General features: G+C 38.5%; 1 pseudogene; it reads left to right on the top strand.

Annotated features, from left to right (window-relative positions):
* Positions 1 to 17,543: 17,543 nt before the first annotated feature.
* LOC134335735 (uncharacterized) lies at positions 17,544 to 20,203 on the top strand (annotated as a pseudogene).
* Positions 20,204 to 20,773: the final 570 nt, after the last annotated feature.

Genomic DNA, 20,773 nt, shown 5'->3' with positions numbered 1-20,773 from the left:
CGTAAATTTTAAGTGCCAATGTAACAAGCACCCAATATAAGCACTTAACAGACACAATTGCCCATACCTGACAGACAGTCAAATGGAAATTTACATTATGTTGCAACTGTAACTTCTAGTGTATTGTCAAGACACCTGCATATGCTGCACAGGAATACAAAGAGCATTGATGATCCTCCATATGAGTTGGAATACACTGAACAGTGTACAGAGGCAGCTGGAGGCTTCACGAGTTCACGTGTTAAAAAAGGGCATGCGTCAGACTCGCTCAGGTGGCGCAGCGGTGAAGTATGCTAGCACACCAGTGTTGGGGTTTAGAATACATCGTATCGAATCTCAGCTCTGCCTTTCGACTGGGCTGGGTGGTTGCATGAACAACGATTGGCTGTTAGGGGTAAAAAGGGGTAAAAAGTCGGATCATAGGTCCTCATAACTGGTGCAACTGTGGCTCCTGCTGGCTGACTGATGGTGCCTGCACAGGGCTGAGGAATAATGCCGATGGGGGTGTGGCCCTCCGTACACAGTGCCCGTCAGTGTATGAACTCGACTCGTGCAGGTGAAAAATGCAGTGTGTACTGACTGTGCGTGCCGGTATGTCAGTTGAGAGGCATCCTCAGTCATCAGTGAAGGGTCGAATCAGTATAGAGGATGCATTCAGGGTAAATGGACACGACTAGATTAGGGTAGAAAATTGGGGGGGAAATAAGTGGGAAAAATAGAAAATAAAAAAATTAAAATTCAAAAAAGTGCAAAGTGACAACTGGATGCAAAAAATTATTTTAGGTCATGAAAATTCAACATGGCAAAGCTTTGTTTGCAAGTTAGCAGAGGCTGTTGATTTAAAACTAAAATTTTAACCAAAAATATATGGTTGGAAAAGGTGAATCATTTCTTTCAAATGTGTTTGCACCCTAAGAGACTTTTCAACTTATGCCTAATTTGTTTCTGCACATTTATCCAACAGTTTAGCTAAACATATATTTTGTAGCACTAACAAATTTTTACAGTGTTATGATTAAAACAGGAATATAAATATGACCACTATTTGCCACCAGGTGTCATTGTGGTATGACGTTTTAAATGTTGAAAAGAACCTTTTTATCCAAATCAATTAGTTTCTTTGATTCAAAACTGTAAAAGGCATTTTTGTCTACAAACAATCCAACATGACTAAACAAGTGTTGCATCAATAAGTTCCAAAAGCGTAGAAACAATGAATAAACCTACTAAGGAATCGTAGTTTAGAAATGCTTCTAAAGATACACACAAAGTTTAGACGCATTAATCAGAAATAATGAGATTTACTGGGCAAAAGGCAGGAAACTCCCTGGACAGGTCGCCAGTCCATCGTAGGGCGAACACACATACATTTATACCTATGGGGCTTTCTGTATCTTTAGTTAACCTGACTATATTTGGACTGTGAAAGGAAACTGGAGCACCTGGACTATACACAGAAAAGACCTGGACGGCTCCACTTGGAAATCAAACCCAGGACCTTCTTGGTGTAACCAACAGTGCTACCTACAGATCCACTGTGCTGCCTCCAAAACTGCAATAAAAATGTCCAAACAGTTCTCCACACTGTAGCCAATACACCTAAATTTTTGTTTTAACATGCATTTATACAGCCATAAATGAGAAAAAAAAAATAATGTAAATAAAATAAAACAAATACAGATGTACAAACCCTTAACTTCAGATTTTGTAATACAGACTTGGCAGCAAAAGAAAAAAAATATTATGGTGACAATGACAGAGTAAGACAAAATTAGCCTGAGTAACATCAGAGTGTCAAGACAAAGTAAAGAGATAATTTAACATCTACTACAGCAGTAATAACCTAATCAGCAACGCCAGAGACCCTAAATCATGTCACTTTTCTTGACGTACTGCCCTTTTTTTAATTGCCAAATTGCCATTAGGGTATAAATCAAAATTCCCAGCTCCTTCCTATCCTTTCAAGGAAGATTCTCAAGATTATATCACCACTGTAGTAACAAAACAGCCATATCATAACATTGTCTAAGTCAAAGTAAATGTAAGAAACTGATTTGGGGTTGTATTTTTGGCCATATTATACATTATTTTAATGGTCTCACCAAGAATGTTTATTTCTTTGCATTTCTTAGTTTCTTAGGACTTCACCAACAACAAACAATTACAATTTGTTTAACTAGTGCACACAGTATTTTTTTATGAGCCTCTACCAAACAGCTGAGATGATCACAAAAAATATGCAACTTTCATATGTAAACTTTTTAGCTGCTAGCTTCAGTGTAGTTAAAAAAAATATTTAGCTTTTTTGCTGTCCAGCTAGTTAAAAAAAATATTTAGCTTTTTTGCTGTCCAGCTGCCTTTTGATTGATCCTGGAGGAACTGCAGCTGCTTAATGATACCATAGTGATTGCTCATAAGTAGATAAGTGTAAAGAGATCCTCAGAAAACATCCGGATGAGTGAAATATTAAAGTTGACTAGAGGCATCCTTAGATGCTAATCAGACACATGCAGGTTTTAAAATGGGTTTAGAATGATTATACATTTATCTTTAGTAACGGAATAAATCCTTGGACGACAGTACATTTTTGAGCCTATCCTCTCTGATCACTGTGTGCAACTATAAAATACCTCCTTATAAAGTTGACCAGACAAAACACTTAAGAACAGTGTAGAGCAGCCATACCTCCTGGTGTAATATGTTTGGGATGTAGGAAGAAAGAAGACACGGAAAAAAAGGACATGCAAAATCCACACAGACAGTAAAAAGTTAAGAATCGAACCTGAGACTCTGGAGCTATGGAGACGTTAGCATATACTTTTTGATACAGCTTTTATAAGTTTCAATACATTGTGTGTTGTGGCACATTTACCTCAGTATTCACATTTTCTGCAATTTGAGCTCCAGTAGCAGCTCTGTTGGTCCATCCCACACACCACAGACTTTATGATCTCTGGTATCAGTGAGTCGTGGCAGGTCAATTATGGCTTGTCTCTCCTTGGACCACTGTTGGTGGGTACCACAGCTGCTTGTGGGTACTTGCTGTTTGGGAGATAATTTAACCCAGTCGTCTAGCTATAATAATCTGGCCCCTATCAAAGTCACTCAGTTGTTATGCTGCCCATATCTGCTGCATGCAACACAAGTAATTATATGAGTAACAACAAGTCAGCACAACATTTGATAGATCACAAAACAGTCACTGGTATGCACATTTTGGGCGTTGTCCGAATGTTTTGGCTCATCAGCACAACTACCACAACAATCTTATTCAGTCATTTGCTTTGGTAACTTACAATTAAGGGTTATCCAATCTATCTAATGGTATGGATGAGAGATACCCTGAGATCCACACAGACAGAAAACCTGCCAAAAAGAAACAGACAAACGAATAAATAAATAGCATAATTTTTAAAATGTATTATTTATTTATTATCTTCCTTTTGTCAGATGGAATTTCTGCTAACTACCGCTGCCAAAATGGGATCTCTGCCAGTCACAGAAAAATTGTAGTAAAAAAGAAAACTAGAAATAAATAGGTTAGAGGGGAAAAGGAAAAAAAAACAGCAAAAACAAAATTAATTAAAGGATTACTATTGAAAATCATTAACAAGATATTAAGGAATGGTCATAGATGACAAGAAGACTGGCATATTGTCTAATGTATTCTTGGGAACAATGTTTTGGAGATGTTTTGAATGTTTCAGTATTTTAGGTTCTAAATCAACCCCAACTTATTTCAGGACAAAGTAGTTACTAAATGTGAATAAATAAATGAAATAACTGAAATACAGATTGCTGAAAGCTAACATAAATGCAGGAGTTGAAAGCCATTTAGAAAGGGTTTTGTTAGGAACTCCAAGGTAAATTTCATGGCAGCTAATGGCAGAAACTAATGGCAGCTTCATCCATCTTCTCCTTGTAGTTGGGAAACTCAAGAATCTAATTAGTGTATGGTCAGCCTGGAACTTCATAGGGGAAACACAATTTAGGGTTTAGAAAGAAATAGGAAACATAGAAACAAACTTTAAAATTAATTAGGAATGCTGCTGCTAACCTATTTTTTAAATATTTGTATTATGTTTGCTCTTTTGTCAATATTAAAATCAGTGTGCTCAGGTGGCACATCGGTCTGATGTGTTCTAAGTTCAAATCTCAGCTGTGCAATATTGCAGCACATTTTGTGCAAACTGCATTGAGATACATTGCCTTTTTAGATTTAGTAGAAGAGGCCATGGCAGTAATTGAATCTACTTGTAAAAGTATCCAGCTTCACAGTAATTGTTGGTGAATAGAACTGTGAGTGTGATTGAAACTGTGTAGTAGAGTTTTTAACAAAACATGAATGTCTAAATATTTATTTACTGAAGTCGGATGTAGAGCCATGTATTTAGTTTGTGAAGAACAAATTGCTGTCTTTAAGGGTTACAATTTGAATCAGCACTATGGTACTAAACCCTCAGAGACATACAAGAACTTGAATGATGCAGAGCACTCCAATCTGAAGTTTTGCTAGCTAATGCCTAGTTCACACTACACAAATTTTGCCCTGATTTTCACTCGGCGACTGGTCGGCGCTAGATTTGCCGGCTTAGGAGCAACTTGGCGTTTGCTCTGCGATCGAAACTCGTCTTTCAATCGCTATGTGTGAACTACTCAACAACCAAGCGCTCTGCGACCGAATCGAGATTTATAGCATGTCAGATATCTGATCTGAGTTGGCCGACTGGCAATGAGTGCTATGTTGAACAGCCAATGAGAACACAAGATACGGTGTGAGGGAAAACGCAGGGAAGGTGTGTAAAAGGTGGTACAGGGGCTTAATATAGTTGATATCAGAATACACCGGCACACACAAGTTTTACAGTATTTCTGACCTTACTGTTCTCTACAAAACACCAACGCTGCATTACAAAATATATTTATTAACCTCCTACTCACTATAGAACAATCCATGCTGTTTGCATAGACAAATCCACTCAGATTAATTAATTTTTCCTCTTTGTTTTTACGCTGCACATTATTGCACAAACTTTGATCACTCGCTACTTGTTGACGTGCATTTTCGGATGTGGTAGACCAGGGAATCTCGCCTGCGATTCCAGTAGGTGATAGATCGTGTAGTGTAAAATACACACCGACTTGAAAGACTACTGATTACAATAGATCCAGTCATGTAGTGTGAACTGTACAGCAACCTGACGACTTGGAAAGTAAACTGAACTTGGCATAAACTGCAATGCCCAGGTGTGTCTTACATCATTTAGCTACCAAATTTCTTGCATTTTATTTTGTAGTAACGAGTAATGAATTTGGATATGGCAAATGTTTCAAAAAGGTTTCAGTGATGACATGGGAATGTGTTTTTCTGCTGCAGGTAATCTTGATCGTGTGAGTGGCATTATAGATTCACTGAAATTTACTGAAGGCATTTTGAGAAGAAATGTTATGTCTTTTGTGGTAAAATGGAACCTTGCACACTTCCAAGCACACTTCCAAGTCAATCAAAGTTTGGTTAAAAGAAAATCTTTGTTGGGATTTGAAGAAAGCAATGGTAATGTAAAAGCAATCAAATGTCAAAGATGTTAAAGCTTTTATGCAAGAGAAATGGTCAAATATTACACAACAGATGTGTAAGAAGCTTGTTGGCACTTAGAGGTTATCAACGCAAAAAGTACTGGAGGTTGAATAGTACTGTACATGTGGACATTTGTCAAGAGAACTCAATTGTTCTTAAAACTATTCTAAATTATGTTATCAGGATTGCTTGTGTCTCAATACATATTCTTGTTTTGTTAACTGTTATTTAACTATATACTCATTGCCATATTATTTTTTAAGGTAATTATTATTATTATTATTAAAACAATTCATTCTTATAATAATTTAAGATCCCTGTCATGAACATTTAAAAGTAATACAGTTAACACTAATAGGACTGAATTTGATATGTGCTATTTTCTGTTCAGTCTTCTTCTCTTTTTTTTCTCATGACTTTTCGGGACTCCTTTCCAAACTCTCTGTCATCAGCTATTTAACATCTGCATCAGTACACATTTACAAGACAAATATTTTTTTATTTTGTACTGTTTGTAATGAAAACCTGTTGGCAGCTGCAGTAAATTTTAAAATTAGCCCCAAAAATTACACCTTTATTATGATGGAAGCCGATGGTATGATGGTAGTGACAGACAAGAACACCTGTGGCCATATTTACAAGAAATGTTTTTATATGTAGGAGTGAAAGTTTTTTCATATCGGTTTTTTCATATCAGAACTCCCCATCCAATCTCAAGAAACACATTGATGTAAGTTAAGAAGGATTAATGATAGGTAAAGCTGCAGCATCAAAGTTTTCTTATTAATAATAATTAGCATTAAGATCGTTTAGATATCTAGCTAACATTTTCGATTCAAATCACAGATGTGTTTTACAAAATTTTGTTGGAAATAAGTCAATCAAATGTTGAAACACTCACCTGCTGACAAATATTTCTTTAGGTAACTTCTGTATTACATAGGCAGAGATTCATGGTATTTAGGAAAATGCACGTCTTTAAAAGCGCTATACATTTTGTTAAACTCTCTATAGTTTTGCTTCAAATAAATTTTACCAAAATTCAGTGGGATATATATTGGGATATATCTATGACTTGAATGTACAACCCAAATCAGAAAAGAGTTGGGACAGTATAGAAAATGAAATAAAAAGACACAGTGTTTCTTACATTTACATTGACTTATATACAGTACATGCATTGTACTTTTACTTAAGTATGGCTTTCAGGTACTTTATCCACCACTTATACAAAAGACAAAAAGAGCTAAAACAGACACATAGCTTTTGCAGTTTGGCAAGCTCCTGTCCACTCAACATGGCAACACTGCAGTTTTTGGTCAGTCGAGATTTGTTTAGCTGCACTCGCTTCACCATCTTATAGGGTAGAATTTTAACTTGTTGCAACCTCCTGAACGAGTGATTCTTGCTTCTGTCCATGTGAAACTTGCTTTTCTCTTATTTCATGTGCATTTGCTGACAATCTGACAATCTTGCATCATTTAGCCAGAATACTTTTGAGTCCACTATTGCAATGCGAAACCGTGATCGTTCTTTGCAGAGTGTGGGCCGCGCAGGGCAAGTGTTTAAATGAAAGTAACCTAGCGGCTGCAACTATGTTGCAAGCGCTGTCAGTTCCAGGTGTAGTTAAATTTCCTGTGGTATTCCATTCTTTTGCGACATCCAGAAAATGATCAACGCATGCCTCTGCATAGTTTCGAGTTTCTGTTTTACTTTCAGTTTGTGCAAATGACTGCAGATTCCATTTTTCATCAGTGAAGTGTGCAGTGACGCCCAAGTAGTTATCATTGCTTACAGAAGTCCAGTGGTCCCCTGTGAGAGCGACACACTTTGTTTGCTTAAGCATGTCCATCCTTTGTGCCCTCTCGCTTTCATACAAAGTGTGCATTCTTGGAACAACGGTTCCTCTTGATGGTAGATTATAAGAGATGTCCCCAGATGGAATTTGAATGATGTCTTTCAGTCCATCATCTTCTACTATGTAAACTGGGCAGTAGTTTCTAGCTATCCAATTAACCAAAGAAGTAGTTACCTTCTCATTTACAGGTTTTGTTATTCATCAACGAGTACCACACTCCTGTAATGTAAATTGACGAGGCCCCAAACAGATAGTTTTGGTAGGGTGCTTTGCTTTGAGGTGATATGTTAAAGACAAATTACTTCTAGTGGAGAAAAATATCGAATTAGATTACCCGCTGCCAGCAAAGATAGTGTGCTGGAAGTGCAAGAAGAGGGGACTCTTTCCATAAACTGCATCAGCTCCAAGTACACTGTGGGATAACTGGGACAGAAAAAAGGTTTGTAGCTGGCGTGTGTGGTCAAAGGCAGACAAGTTAAGCATTTTCATTTCAAAATTCTTCACACATTCTCTATTGGGGACAGGTCAGGACTGCAAGCAGGCCAGTCCAGTACCCGTACCCTCTTCTTCCACAGCCATGTCTTTGTAATGTGTGCAGCATGTGGTTACGCATTGTCTTGTTGAAAAATGCATAGACATCCCTGAAAAAGATGATGTCTTGAAGGCAGCATTTGTTGCTCTAAGATCTCAATGTACTTTTCTGCATTAACCATGATTACCATCACCTGTTGACATCACCAGTTTGGAATCACATCAGTATTTAGTTTTTTCACCTCATTACTAGCCCTAAATTGCCCCCGTCCCAACTTTTTTTGGAATGTGTTGCAGGCCTGAAATGCAGGAATGGAGGTAAATTAACAAATAAAATGAAGTTGAGCAGACAAAATGTGAAATATCTTGGGTTTAAACTGTCAGCAATCAAATAAAAGTGAAAGTAAATGTAAGGAACACACTGCATTTTTATTTTATTTGCAATTTCCATGCTATCCCAACTTTTTCTGATTTGGGGTTGTATATACACTTGAGGACAAAATTATTAGCCCCCCCTATGAAATTGAAGTCCTTTTATAACAGAGCAAGGCTTTTTTAACATAGCATTTCTAAACGTACTAGTTTTCTTTAGAAAGCATAAATTATTTTTATTTGCATACTATAACAGAACTATTTCAAAAGAAACAAAAATCTTCAATTTTTGAAGATCAATATTATTTTTGGGGTCAATATTATTAGCCCCCTTAAGAACTGACTTTTTTATTGAGCCATAGCACAAACCACTGCTGTGCAATGGTGTGCTTTAACTTTGTAATGATGAAAGCTCGTTAAATCAAGTCATAGCTGAGGGTTATCTCCCAATTTACACACAGTATAAAAGCCTCAGTAAGCGTTTGAGCTGTCACTTGAGAAAGCATCATGCCAAAAACAAAAGAAATCAGTTTAGACTTGAGAAAAAGAATCATTGATGCTTACAAAGCAGAAGAAGGATATACAAAGTTATCACAGCATTTCCAAGTGTCAAGAACTGGAGTGAGAAGTATTATTAAGAAATTCAAAGAGAGCCACACAATACAGAACAAGCCTGGCAGAGGTAGGAAGCGCAAGATTTCAAAGACCCTGGAAGGAAAACATACTATATAGGGTGTGTTTGAAAACCTAGGGAGCTGCCTTGCTGTCTTACTGTCTACATAGGCAGCTGCCTCAGTAGAGAGGATTCTAATAAGTCATCGACTTATAAGGCAGGTTATTCGAACACACTACTTAGACAGCGATAACATCGGGTTTCGCATTTAGCATCTTGCCATTAAAACCAATGGATTGAGGTAGCACAGCATGCTAACATGTCAATATAGCCTCCCTTCATGTAGCGATAACGGTTAAATTTCCTGACAAGCCCGAACTTGCAAATAAAAACACTCGGTACAAGTTTATACAAGTTAAAAATCAGTAATATTTTATTTATGTTTGAAAATAACTCCATTCGTTTGTCCGCACCGTCAGCCATGTTTATTTTTCTGTGAGAGAAGAGCACCCGACCCACAATGAATTCTAGGATTGCCTTGATCACTAAGGCAGCGTCGGATGCTCACTCGTTCTTGAGCCAAAATAACATTGAAATATTAAGATGCCTCAGTAGTGAGGATATTAAGGCATCTAGGATTTCGAACAGCCTCCTTCTCAGGAGCGCGCACAGGATGACGTCAAATACTGCCTATGTAGAGAGCTTCCTAGCTTTTCGAACACACCCATAGAGATGTGTCTAAAGACCCCAGAACAAATACCAAGACACTAGTGAATGGCTTAGCCAAGTCAGGAATTGTTGTCTCAAAAAAGACAATCACTAGAGCCCTGCACAGGAATGAACTGCGAGGTTGCAGACCAAGAAAAACTCCACTCCTGCAGAAAACACACCTTCAAGCCAGACTGAAGTTCGCTAAGGACAACCTGGAGAAATATTATGCATACTGGAAGCATGTCTTTTGGTCAGATGAGACAAAACTAGAGCTCTTTGGCCATAGAGACATTGCTTATGTTTGGAGGAAAAAGGGAGAGGCTTATAACCCAAAGAACACCATCCCCACAGTGAAACACGGTGGTGGGAGTATTATGCTGTGGGGATGCTTTAGTGCATCTGGACCTGGGAATCTTGTCAAGGTGGAAGGAATCATAAAGAAAGAAGGATATGTGAAGATTTTGAAAGAAAACCTTAAGCAGTCAGCAGCAAAACTTGGTCTGGGTCGTCGCTTTCTCTTCCAACATGACAATGACCCAAAACATACATTTACATTTTCAGCATTTAGCAGATACTTTTATCCAAAGCGACTTACATTATGCAGTCTAGGCAATTGAGGGTTAAGGGCCTTGCTCAAGGGCCCAACAGTGGCAGCCTGGCAGTGGTAAGGTTTAACCCAGCAACCTTCTGCTTACTAGTCCAGTATCTTAACCGCTAGGCTACAACTGCCCTATACATAGATCGCTCCTGGTGAAGAACTACCTCCAGAAGACCAAAGTGAATGTTATTGACTGGCCTGCACAAAGCCCTGACTTGAATCCCATTGAAAATCTGTGGGGTGAACTGAAGAAGAAGGTTCATGCCAGAAGGCCATCAAATCTGGAGGAGCTTGAGAGATTTGCCAAAGAAGAATGGGCTGGGATTCCTCAGGAGATGTGTCAGAGACTTGTTGAAAACTACAGCAAACGACTGCGGGGTGTTATCCAGCAAAAAGGATACACAATTGACTATTAGCATCAGGGAGGCTAATAATTTTGATCGTGGTAGTTTTTGTTTTTTTGTGAAATAATTTCAATTCTGTGGGCAAAGTGAAATGATGTAATCATTTAAAATAAAACTGGGATGTTTGAAAGTTATTTGCTCTATTTAACAGCACTCGGGAAATACATTTAAAACAATGAATTCTTCATAGGGGGGGCTAATAATTTTGTCCTCAAGTGTGTATATACAGTTGTGTTCAAAGTAATAGCAGTGTGTTTAAAAAAGTGAATAAAGCTCAAAGTTCTTATAATATAGCTTTTATTTTCATACACACAAATGCACTGAGAACATGGCACATTCTATTCCAAATCAAAACATGAATTAAAATTGACCAAATTTGTTATTACCTTACAGAAAGTGAAAAAAGGGAATATTAGGGTGTTCAAAAAATAGCAGTGTCTGCATTTTTCTTTACAAACTCAAACATTTACTGTGTGAACTGAAAAATGCTTCAAAATTTAGCATTCCTGTAATTCACTAAACTAATATTTAGTTGTATAACCATTGTTTCTGAGAACTGCTTCACATCTGTGTTTCATGGAGTCAACCAACTTCTGGCACCTGTGAACAGGTATTCCAGCCCAGGACGATTGGACCACATTTCACAATTCCTCTGCATTTCTTGGTTTTGCCTCAGAAACAGCATTTTTGATGTCACCCCACAAGTTCTCTATTGGATTAAGATCCGGAGATTGGGCTGGCCACTCCATAACGTTAATCTTGTTGGTCTGGAACCAAGATGTTGAGCGCTTACTGGTGTGTTTGGGCTCATTGTCTTGTTGAAACACCCATTTCAAGGGCATTTCCTCTTCGGCATGAGGCAACATGACCTCTTCAAGTATTTTGATGTATTGAAACTGATCCATGATCCCTGGTACGCGATAAATAGGTTTTGGTTGCCATTTTAAAGCATTTGAGATCATTTTAGCCTAGCAGCCTATAATTTTCTGCACTTCTTTGTATCTTTTTCCTTCTCCAATAAACTTTTTAATCAAAGCACGCTGTTCTTCTGAACAATGTCTGGAACAATGTCTGGTTTTTTTTAGAGAGAAATGCACTATAACCAGCATGTACAACATCTGCTGCTTTTATACTTTAATAAGGGCCACCTGTTTGACACCCATTTTTTCACAGAATGAATGACCTCACTAATTGAACTTCACACTGCTATTATTTTGAACACGCCCCTCTTAGTTAATTATTCAATTACACAGAATCAGCAGCATGCATGTCATGACTGTTGGGTCTGTTGGTTTTTTATTACTCTACTACACCTACTAGTACATTTTTTGCCATGTATAAATATAATTTCTACCAAAAACAGTGATTGATCTGGTTAGTGATGTTGGACTGCTATTATTTTGAATACAACTATATATATATATATATATATATATATACAGTGTATCACAAAAGTGAGTACACCCCTCACATTTCTGCAAATATTTCATTATATCTTTTCATGGGACAACACTATAGACATGAAACTTGGATATAACTTAGAGTAGTCAGTGTACAGCTTGTATAGCAGTGTAGATTTACTGTCTTCTGAAAATAACTCAACACACAGCCATTAATGTCTAAATAGCTGGCAACATAAGTGAGTACACCCCACAGTGAACATGTCCAAATTGTGCCTAAAGTGTCAATATTTTGTGTGACCACCATTATTATCCAGCACTGCCTTAACCCTCCTGGGCATGGAATTCACCAGAGCTGCACAGGTTGCTACTGGAATCCTCTTCCACTCCTCCATGATGACATCACGGAGCTGGTGGATGTTAGACACCTTGAACTCCTCCACCTTCCACTTGAGGATGCGCCACAGGTGCTCAATTGGGTTTAGTCCATCACCTTTACCTTCAGCTTCCTCAGCAAGGCAGTTGTCATCTTGGAGGTTGTGTTTGGGGTCGTTATCCTGTTGGAAAACTGCCATGAGGCCCAGTTTTCGAAGGGAGGGGATCATGCTCTGTTTCAGAATGTCACAGTACATGTTGGAATTCATGTTTCCCTCAATGAACTGCAGCTCCCCAGTGCCAGCAACACTCATTCAGCCCAAGACCATGATGCTACCACCACCATGCTTGACTGTAGGCAAGATACAGTTGTCTTGGTACTTCTCACCAGGGCGCCGCCACACATGCTGGACACCATCTGAGCCAAACAAGTTTATCTTGGTCTCGTCAGACCACAGGGCATTCCAGTAATCCATGTTCTTGGACTGCTTGTCTTCAGCAAACTGTTTGCTGGCTTTCTTGTGCGTCAGCTTCCTTCTGGGATGACGACCATGCAGACCGAGTTGATGCAGTGTGCGGCGTATGGTCTGAGCACTGACAGGCTGACCTCCCACGTCTTCAACCTCTGCAGCAATGCTGGCAGCACTCATGTGTCTATTTTTTAAAGCCAACCTCTGGATATGACGCCGAACACGTGGACTCAACTTCTTTGGGCGACCCTGGCGAAGCCTGTTCCGAGTGGAAGCTGTCCTGGAAAACCGCTGTATGACCTTGGCCACCATGCTGTAGCTCAGTTTCAGGGTGTTAGCAATCTTCTTATAGCCCAGGCCATCTTTGTGGAGAGCAACAATTCTATTTCTCACATCCTCAGAGAGTTCTTTGCCATGAGGTGCCATGTTGAATATCCAGTGGCCAGTATGAGAGAATTGTACCCAAAACACCAAATTTAACAGCCCTGCTCCCCATTTACACCTGGGACCTTGACACATGACACCAGGGAGGGACAACGACACATTTGGGCACAATTTGGACATGTTCACTGTGGGGTGTACTCACTTATGTTACCAGCTATTTAGACATTAATGGCTGTGTGTTGAGTTATTTTCAGAAGACAGTAAATCTACACTGCTATACAAGCTGTACACTGACTACTCTAAGTTATATCCAAGTTTCATGTCTATAGTGTTGTCCCATGAAAAGATATAATGAAATATTTGCAGAAATGTGAGGGGTGTACTCACTTTTGTGATACACTGTATATATATATATATATATATATATATATAGTACAAAACAGCAATAGCTTGATTTTTAAGCACTCTTTACTGTGGATGGGAGGCAAAGACTGAGAAAATGCAGCCAAACAAGGCCTAAATTGTCTCCAGGTGTGAGTGAGTGAATCTGTAACTGTGTCTTGCTCTGTGATGGATTGACACTCTGCCTAGAGGCAGACCCACTGTGACCAGGATGAAGCTGTCAGTAAAGATGAATGCATGAATAAAGGGGATTTGCCATCACTGTGGATAGCAGTTTCTCAGGTTTAGCTACCTCTCTCCTGGATGCTGAGCTGATAGCCAGCAGAACTTGATTTAGGAAAAGATGGATCTTTTTTTTTTTATCTAAAGATAATAAATAAAGGAACCTATATTTATACTTGCTTTATTTAAAATAAAAACCTGAATTAAGTAGCAGTATATTCTGCTAAGTGAGTAAAATCATCATGAGTAAGTAAAACCAAAATTCTTTATTCATTTTGATAAGAATAAAGCCTAGCCCATCCATCACATGGTATCATGCTTAAATATACACTGGTATACCTAGAAGCCATACAGGGTAGCCAGTGCACCAACTGGCATGTTTTTACAGAGGGACATGAGAAGAGAATGCCTTACAGATAGTAAACAGGGGCAAGGTTTTATGCCTGTAATAGCTTAATTTAATTTATATTTAAATTTGTGTAAATAAGTGAAAAGTGTTGTTAGCCACATGTTCTTACCAGTTCCATCAGACAAATTTATATTTTAAGTCCAGCTGGTTTAAAAGATTTTATACAGCTGATGAGTCATATTGACGGAATAATAAAACAAACTGTACAAACCAGATTTCGCTGTCAAATTTTAAAAATGCAGTGAAATATTGTAAAATGCAGTGAAACTTGAATCTGAGATTTGTTATTTCTTCAAAACTGTAACAGCTGTAAGTACATAGAAATGTGTCAATATAAGTAGTTGGGATAAAGGCATTTTTACCTCTGTGATTTTCTATTAATATTACACTTATTAATTGAATTGTTTTAGAATTAGGGATACTATTTTTTACAGTTTTAAAAGTGGATTTTTTTCATTCCTGTTTGATGCAACACTTGCCATGACTCTCTGCTAATTATGATGTGCCATACATTTTTTCTCAAAAACAAGATGGAACATGTTTCCATTCATCTTTATGTACATCTTAGATGGGTTTGGGCCCAGAGACCTCTTTCTTTAGAAAATAATTAATGGCTTTATCTTTGCGTAATAATTTCAGATGGCATTTCTTGATGCAGTGTCAGCATTCATTGACAATGGTTCTACAAAGTACTTCTGACCCCTGGTGGTTATGTATATTACAGTCGCATGACTTTCTCATGACATGCCATCTGAGGACTTGAAGATCACACAAATTCTACATGGTTTTTCTTTGGATGTTCTGATTCTTTTGTATGATATTATGTATGGTATATGGTGAAAGATTTAAATTATTTGCAATCATGCATTGAGAGATGTTTTTTTGACTGTTTGGCAATTCTCTCACAATGTTTGGCACAAAAGTGGTGAGGCACAAACTGAACCTATGGTGGATCCTCCATTCATATCTCACCTGTTACCAATTCACCAATTCTGCTTATTGTGGAATATTTCTAAACTGTGTAAACTTGAATATATACTGCTAACTGTGTGCCAGTGTTTGCAATAAGAATGTTTTTGTGTAAACAATTTATCTACTAATAAGCAAATACATAAAATATAATAAAAAAAAGTAACAAATGTAAGCTAAGCAACAATCTAGCCTACTGACTGTAATCTGGTAGTTACATGCTAGTTCTAAATTGCATCCCTTGTACCACCAAGTGTCAAAATGCTAAGAAGATGGGTATTAACCAATTACATTTGCATTTATATAGGCCACAGCAAATGTGGCAGATGTTTTGGATTATTTCAAACACTCTTCTGGTCAAATACTATTTTGTTTCTCTAGCAGACTAAAAACAACACAAACACAGTGTGGAAATAGGCGTTAAGTATACATGGCAATTTCTAGGCTTGTTTTGGGTTGCCACTTTGGCCAGCTACTCAGTCCACCAGCAGGTCGCAGCTCCAACTGAACTAATAAGCACATGGCTCTTCAGAAATCTCTTTTTAATTAGGCACAGCTGCTGATTTTAGCTGCAATTAGTTGAATTGGATTCCTATTGGGTTAATGAGAAGGCATGCATCATGCAGGGCAGGACTGACAATCATCTATGTATCGAAACCAAATCTCAACTAAATTTTTATATCAAGAAAGAAAGATAATATTCAATATATTCTATTAATTTCACCTTAGCAGCTCTTTTTTATGATATCTAACACCTCTCTAAAAGGAAAAAATGAAAAAGAGCATTTGTGAGGTCAAGGGCTCTGATGTTGGGCAAAAATCTATCTAGAATTTAATGTTCCAATTCACCTCCAAGTGGTGGTGGGGTCAGAACACCTGTGTGTACCTTTGCCTATATGTACCTTTAAATAGCATCACTGTTAGTGTTAAATAGCATCACTGCAACAGTCTGGTATTGGGCTGCATAATGTCATAATCAGTCTGCACTACATCTGACCTTTACGGTGATTTCTAAATTCCAATGTGATTCAGCTAATGAATATTGTCTTACTGTCCTGAATTGTTGGATCATCATCTAATTAAATTTGGCATGTCCTTGGAGCCAGTCTTCTGATGCATTGTTGTTTGACTTTGGTTTGTGATCATGCAGTCATCATACGTGAGACATTTCATTTCTAATCACTGCAAGGATGGAATCAGAATTTTCTAAAATATACTTAAAATGGATACTTTTGCTATGTCAAAAATGGGGTTAGAACATCTCTAGCCAACGTTACACACTGCAAGGAGAATATCTTAAATAATTCCTGAATGGAAAACTATAATGCACTAGGGTAATGACACGTTCCGTGCATGCACCCATTTAAAAAAAAAATTGTTACTACTAAAAAGTGCCCATTCAGGAGGCACTGAATTGGGTAATAAAATGTAACCTGCACAGTCTAATCCCTTGAGTCACAGCCAATAATGTCCTAGCCAGACAGGGGAAATCTGAAAAGGGAGCAATGTCTGTCTACGAGTATTTTCACATCTGCATCCATAATCATGTGGATACTGGCTTGTCAAATACAAAAGTGGTAGTTGGTATGAGATCTAAGCCTTTCACCATTAAATAAATGTTTGGAAAAATGTTAAATCATTTTAGGGGCTCCACATATGAGGCCAGAGGCTTGTTCTGATCTTAAGTTGTGCTACCAGGACTGTCCACACATAAACCACCAACTGAGATAAGAGAGTAAATGCAGGCTATGACATAGCAATAATCCAAATCAGTGGTGCTAAAGCTAATCCAAAAAGGGTGAGGGCTGACCTGGTAACTAATGTGAAAGTTGAAAAACCACCTTTGCCACACAGCTCTTGTAGAGTAGACATTTGCCTTTGAACCATACAATTGAAGTTTAAACATGTAGGTCATTTCAGTCTCGTGTACTAGTTTACTGTGTGTTTACAAACCCTATTTGCAAAATTTAGGACATTTTGCAAAAAGCAATAAAAAAGAAGAATCTGTGATTTGTTAATTCCTATTGACATAGGAATTTTGACATTAATACTTTATGTAAATGTCAAAATGATTTTCCAGACACAAGTTTGTTGTAGAGATACGTTTCGTCACTCAATCCGAATGACTTCTTCAGTCTGAGCTGGTGTTGAATACCCCGACCTTATATGCAGTTGATTTGCATAACGACCGATCACCACCCATTGCACAACAATGGAACTGGTAATCAGGTCCATATGAAATTCACAATGACCATTAATTACAATGGCTGTTGTGTCTTGTCGGACAGACAACTCACACAAGCGGAGAAAGACATCTTGGCTAAGGGGTTGAATTTCGCTGTTACACCAAAGCAAGTCCCACTAGTGGAACTGATCACAGCCACAGAATCAGCAATCCGCAACAACAACATCTCCGACCTGGAAGCGGAACAGTTGCGGATGAAAGTGTCAGCTTGCCTGAGTAATGCAAAGCCACCGCCATCCAACATCAGCGGAGACGAGAGGTATGCACTTACTACACTTAGTAAGGACAATAACATCATCATACTTCCTGCTGACAAAGGTAGATGTACTGTTCTATTAAACCAGATAGACTATCATGAGAAAGTGATGTTGTTACTTAGTGACACTAACACTTATGAGCTGCTGAAACGAGATCCAGGTAGTAGCTACAAGAAAAAGGTGATAGATTGTCTGAAAGTTTTAGAACAGAACAATGCTATTGACAGGGCTTTGTACTACAAATTATATCCGGGGGAGGCTACACCTAGTCTGTATGGGTTACCTAAGATACACAAACAGGATGTACCTTTACGACCCATTGTTTGTATGATTAACTCTGTGACTTTTCTAAGTTTCTAGCATCGATTCTCAACCTGTTGGTAGGTAGCACGGAACACCACATTCAGAACACCATGGATTTTGTGGACAAGGTGAAGGGCGTCATCATTGAGACGGAGGAAACAATGGTCTCGTATGATGTTACATCCCTCTTCACATGCATTCTGGTTGCTGAGGCAGTGGAGGTGGTCCGTAGGAAACTACAAGGCGACCCCACCCGGAGCACTAGGACCACCCTTACCATGGACCAGGTGTGCACACTCCTAGAACTGTGTCTTCAGTCCACCTACTTCTCGTACAGAGGACAGTTCTACAAACAGAAACATGGGTGTGTTATGGGGTCCCCAGTCTCACCTATTGTTGCAAACCTGTACATGGAGGAAGTGGAAAAGAAGGCACTAAGGACCTACTCAGGGACACCACCGAGTCATTGGTTCAGATATGTGGACAACACCTGGGTTAAAATAAAATCAGAGGAAGTACCACATTTCACGGACCACATCAACTCTGTGGACAAACACATAAAGTTCACAAGGGAGGATGCAAGCGACAACGTTTTAGCCTTCTTAGACTGTGAAATTGCTAGTAAAGATGAAGGACGGTTGAAAGTAAATGTTTACCGCAAACCAACGCACACGGACCAGTACTTAAGGTTTGACTCCCATCATCCTTTGGAGCACAAACTAGGAGTCATCAGGACGCTGCACCACCGGGCGAACAGCATCCCCACAGACACTACGGCCAAGGATAGAGAGAAATCTCATGTCAAGAAGGCCCTGGGTGAATGTGGTTATCCCAACTGGGCATTCGTAAAAGCGGGAAAAATGCCCAAACACAGCTCCAGTGGATCGAAGGGAGGAGAAGAACAACCGCGGTCAAAGCGCAAACCAGTGGTGATTCCGTATGTGGCGGGAGTATCGGAACAATTAAGACGGATATTCTCCAAACACCGTGTTTCAGTTGCTTTCAAACCCCAGAACACGCTACGCCAGAAATTAGTTCACTCTAAGGACCGGGTTCCTCGACACAAACAGAGTAACGTAGTGTATGCTGTTAGGTGCCGGGAGGATTGTCGGGAACTGTACATCGGGGAAACTAAACAGCCACTGGCGAAACGGATGGCCCAACATAGAAGATCGACCTCTTCTGGCCAGGACTCTGCGGTTTACACCCACCTGCAAGCCAGCGGCCACTCATTTAATGATGAAGATGTGCAGATCCTTGACAAGGAGGAACGCTGGTTTGAACGTGGAGTCAAAGAGGCCATTTACGTGAAGAGGGAACGACCATCCCTGAACCGGGGAGGGGGCCTGAGAGTACATCTCTCACCATCATACAACGCCGTAATAGGAGCTTTACCCCAATCATGTGTGAAAGACACACACAGCCATTGTAATTAATGGTCATTGTGAATTTCATATGGACCTGATCACCAGTTCCATTGTTATGCAATGGGTGGTGATCGGTCGTTATGCAAATCAACTGCATATAAGGTCGGGGTATTCAACACCAGCTCAGACTGAAGAAGTCATTCGGATTGAGTGACGAAACGTATCTCTACAACAATCTTGTGTCCAGATGAACTGATTCAACTTTGTGTTTTTCTATTAATACTTTTTATAATTGGCAGGTATTTGTATTATGTATTGATTTAATGTTTTAGATAAAGTATTACTTAAACATTAGGCTGGCAAGTTAATGGCATTTTCATTTAATGTAATAAAAATGAACCAAAATATTGGTACTATTAAAATATTTTTGGCTCATGTTTATTAGGCAACAATTGCAAAAACGACATTTCTGTAGCTCTGAATGAGATTTGTTCACTTTTTTAAAAATTATAATTTGTTTAACCCTTTCTGGGCAAACTGCTCCAGTTCTGTTAGGTTTGAATGGGCCAACTTAAATTTTAAGTCTTTTCACAGTATGTTAGACTCAGCAAAGTCACCCCAAAACAGACGCTGTTATTTTTTTTCAAACACTGAGTTGGTGAGATATAGCGAAAGGCTCAAGTTTTGTATCTTTTTCTGATCTGTTGACAGAACATTGACTCAGAAGTGCTTTAAGGATGACAAATGAGTAGAAGTCTAAACATAGTTTTGATATAAAATAAGCTTACTGATATTTTCACAATGCAATCAAAATATCCAAGGAAGTAATAAGTAACTAAGTAATATCCAAGGTCAAGAACTAGAATAGGGGGTAAACAGGCCCCTAACAGGCTCTGCTGTTATTTAGATGAAAAAATGATTAGAATTGGATTCATTAGATTCCAAGCAACTGTTATTGACTTTTTTAGTTTAGTTGATACTGATGAAAAAAATTTACATTGCAACACAATGAAATATGAAATATTGGCCAAAACATATTAGGGAATCAGCCAAAAGGCACTCTTATTACATTTAAGTTTTAAGTATTATGCATCGTTTGTGTTAATGCTATTTACTTAAAATTACAGCATGACTAACAGGTCATTTAAAATTAGCTTGAGGTTAAAGCATAGTTTTTCACTATTAACACTTGGTTCAAAGCTCACCTAGTGGGGTTTAGTAACTTTTAATTATTACATGCATAAATAGCGAGCTCTGTCAAGACTTTAAGTGTTCTATATAAGTGTTATAATGTGATAAGATAAC

Source organism: Trichomycterus rosablanca, chromosome 21, assembly GCF_030014385.1.
Source record: "Trichomycterus rosablanca isolate fTriRos1 chromosome 21, fTriRos1.hap1, whole genome shotgun sequence".
NCBI classification, from domain to species: domain Eukaryota; kingdom Metazoa; phylum Chordata; class Actinopteri; order Siluriformes; family Trichomycteridae; genus Trichomycterus; species Trichomycterus rosablanca.
This window is presented reverse-complemented; position numbering and strand designations above follow the sequence as displayed.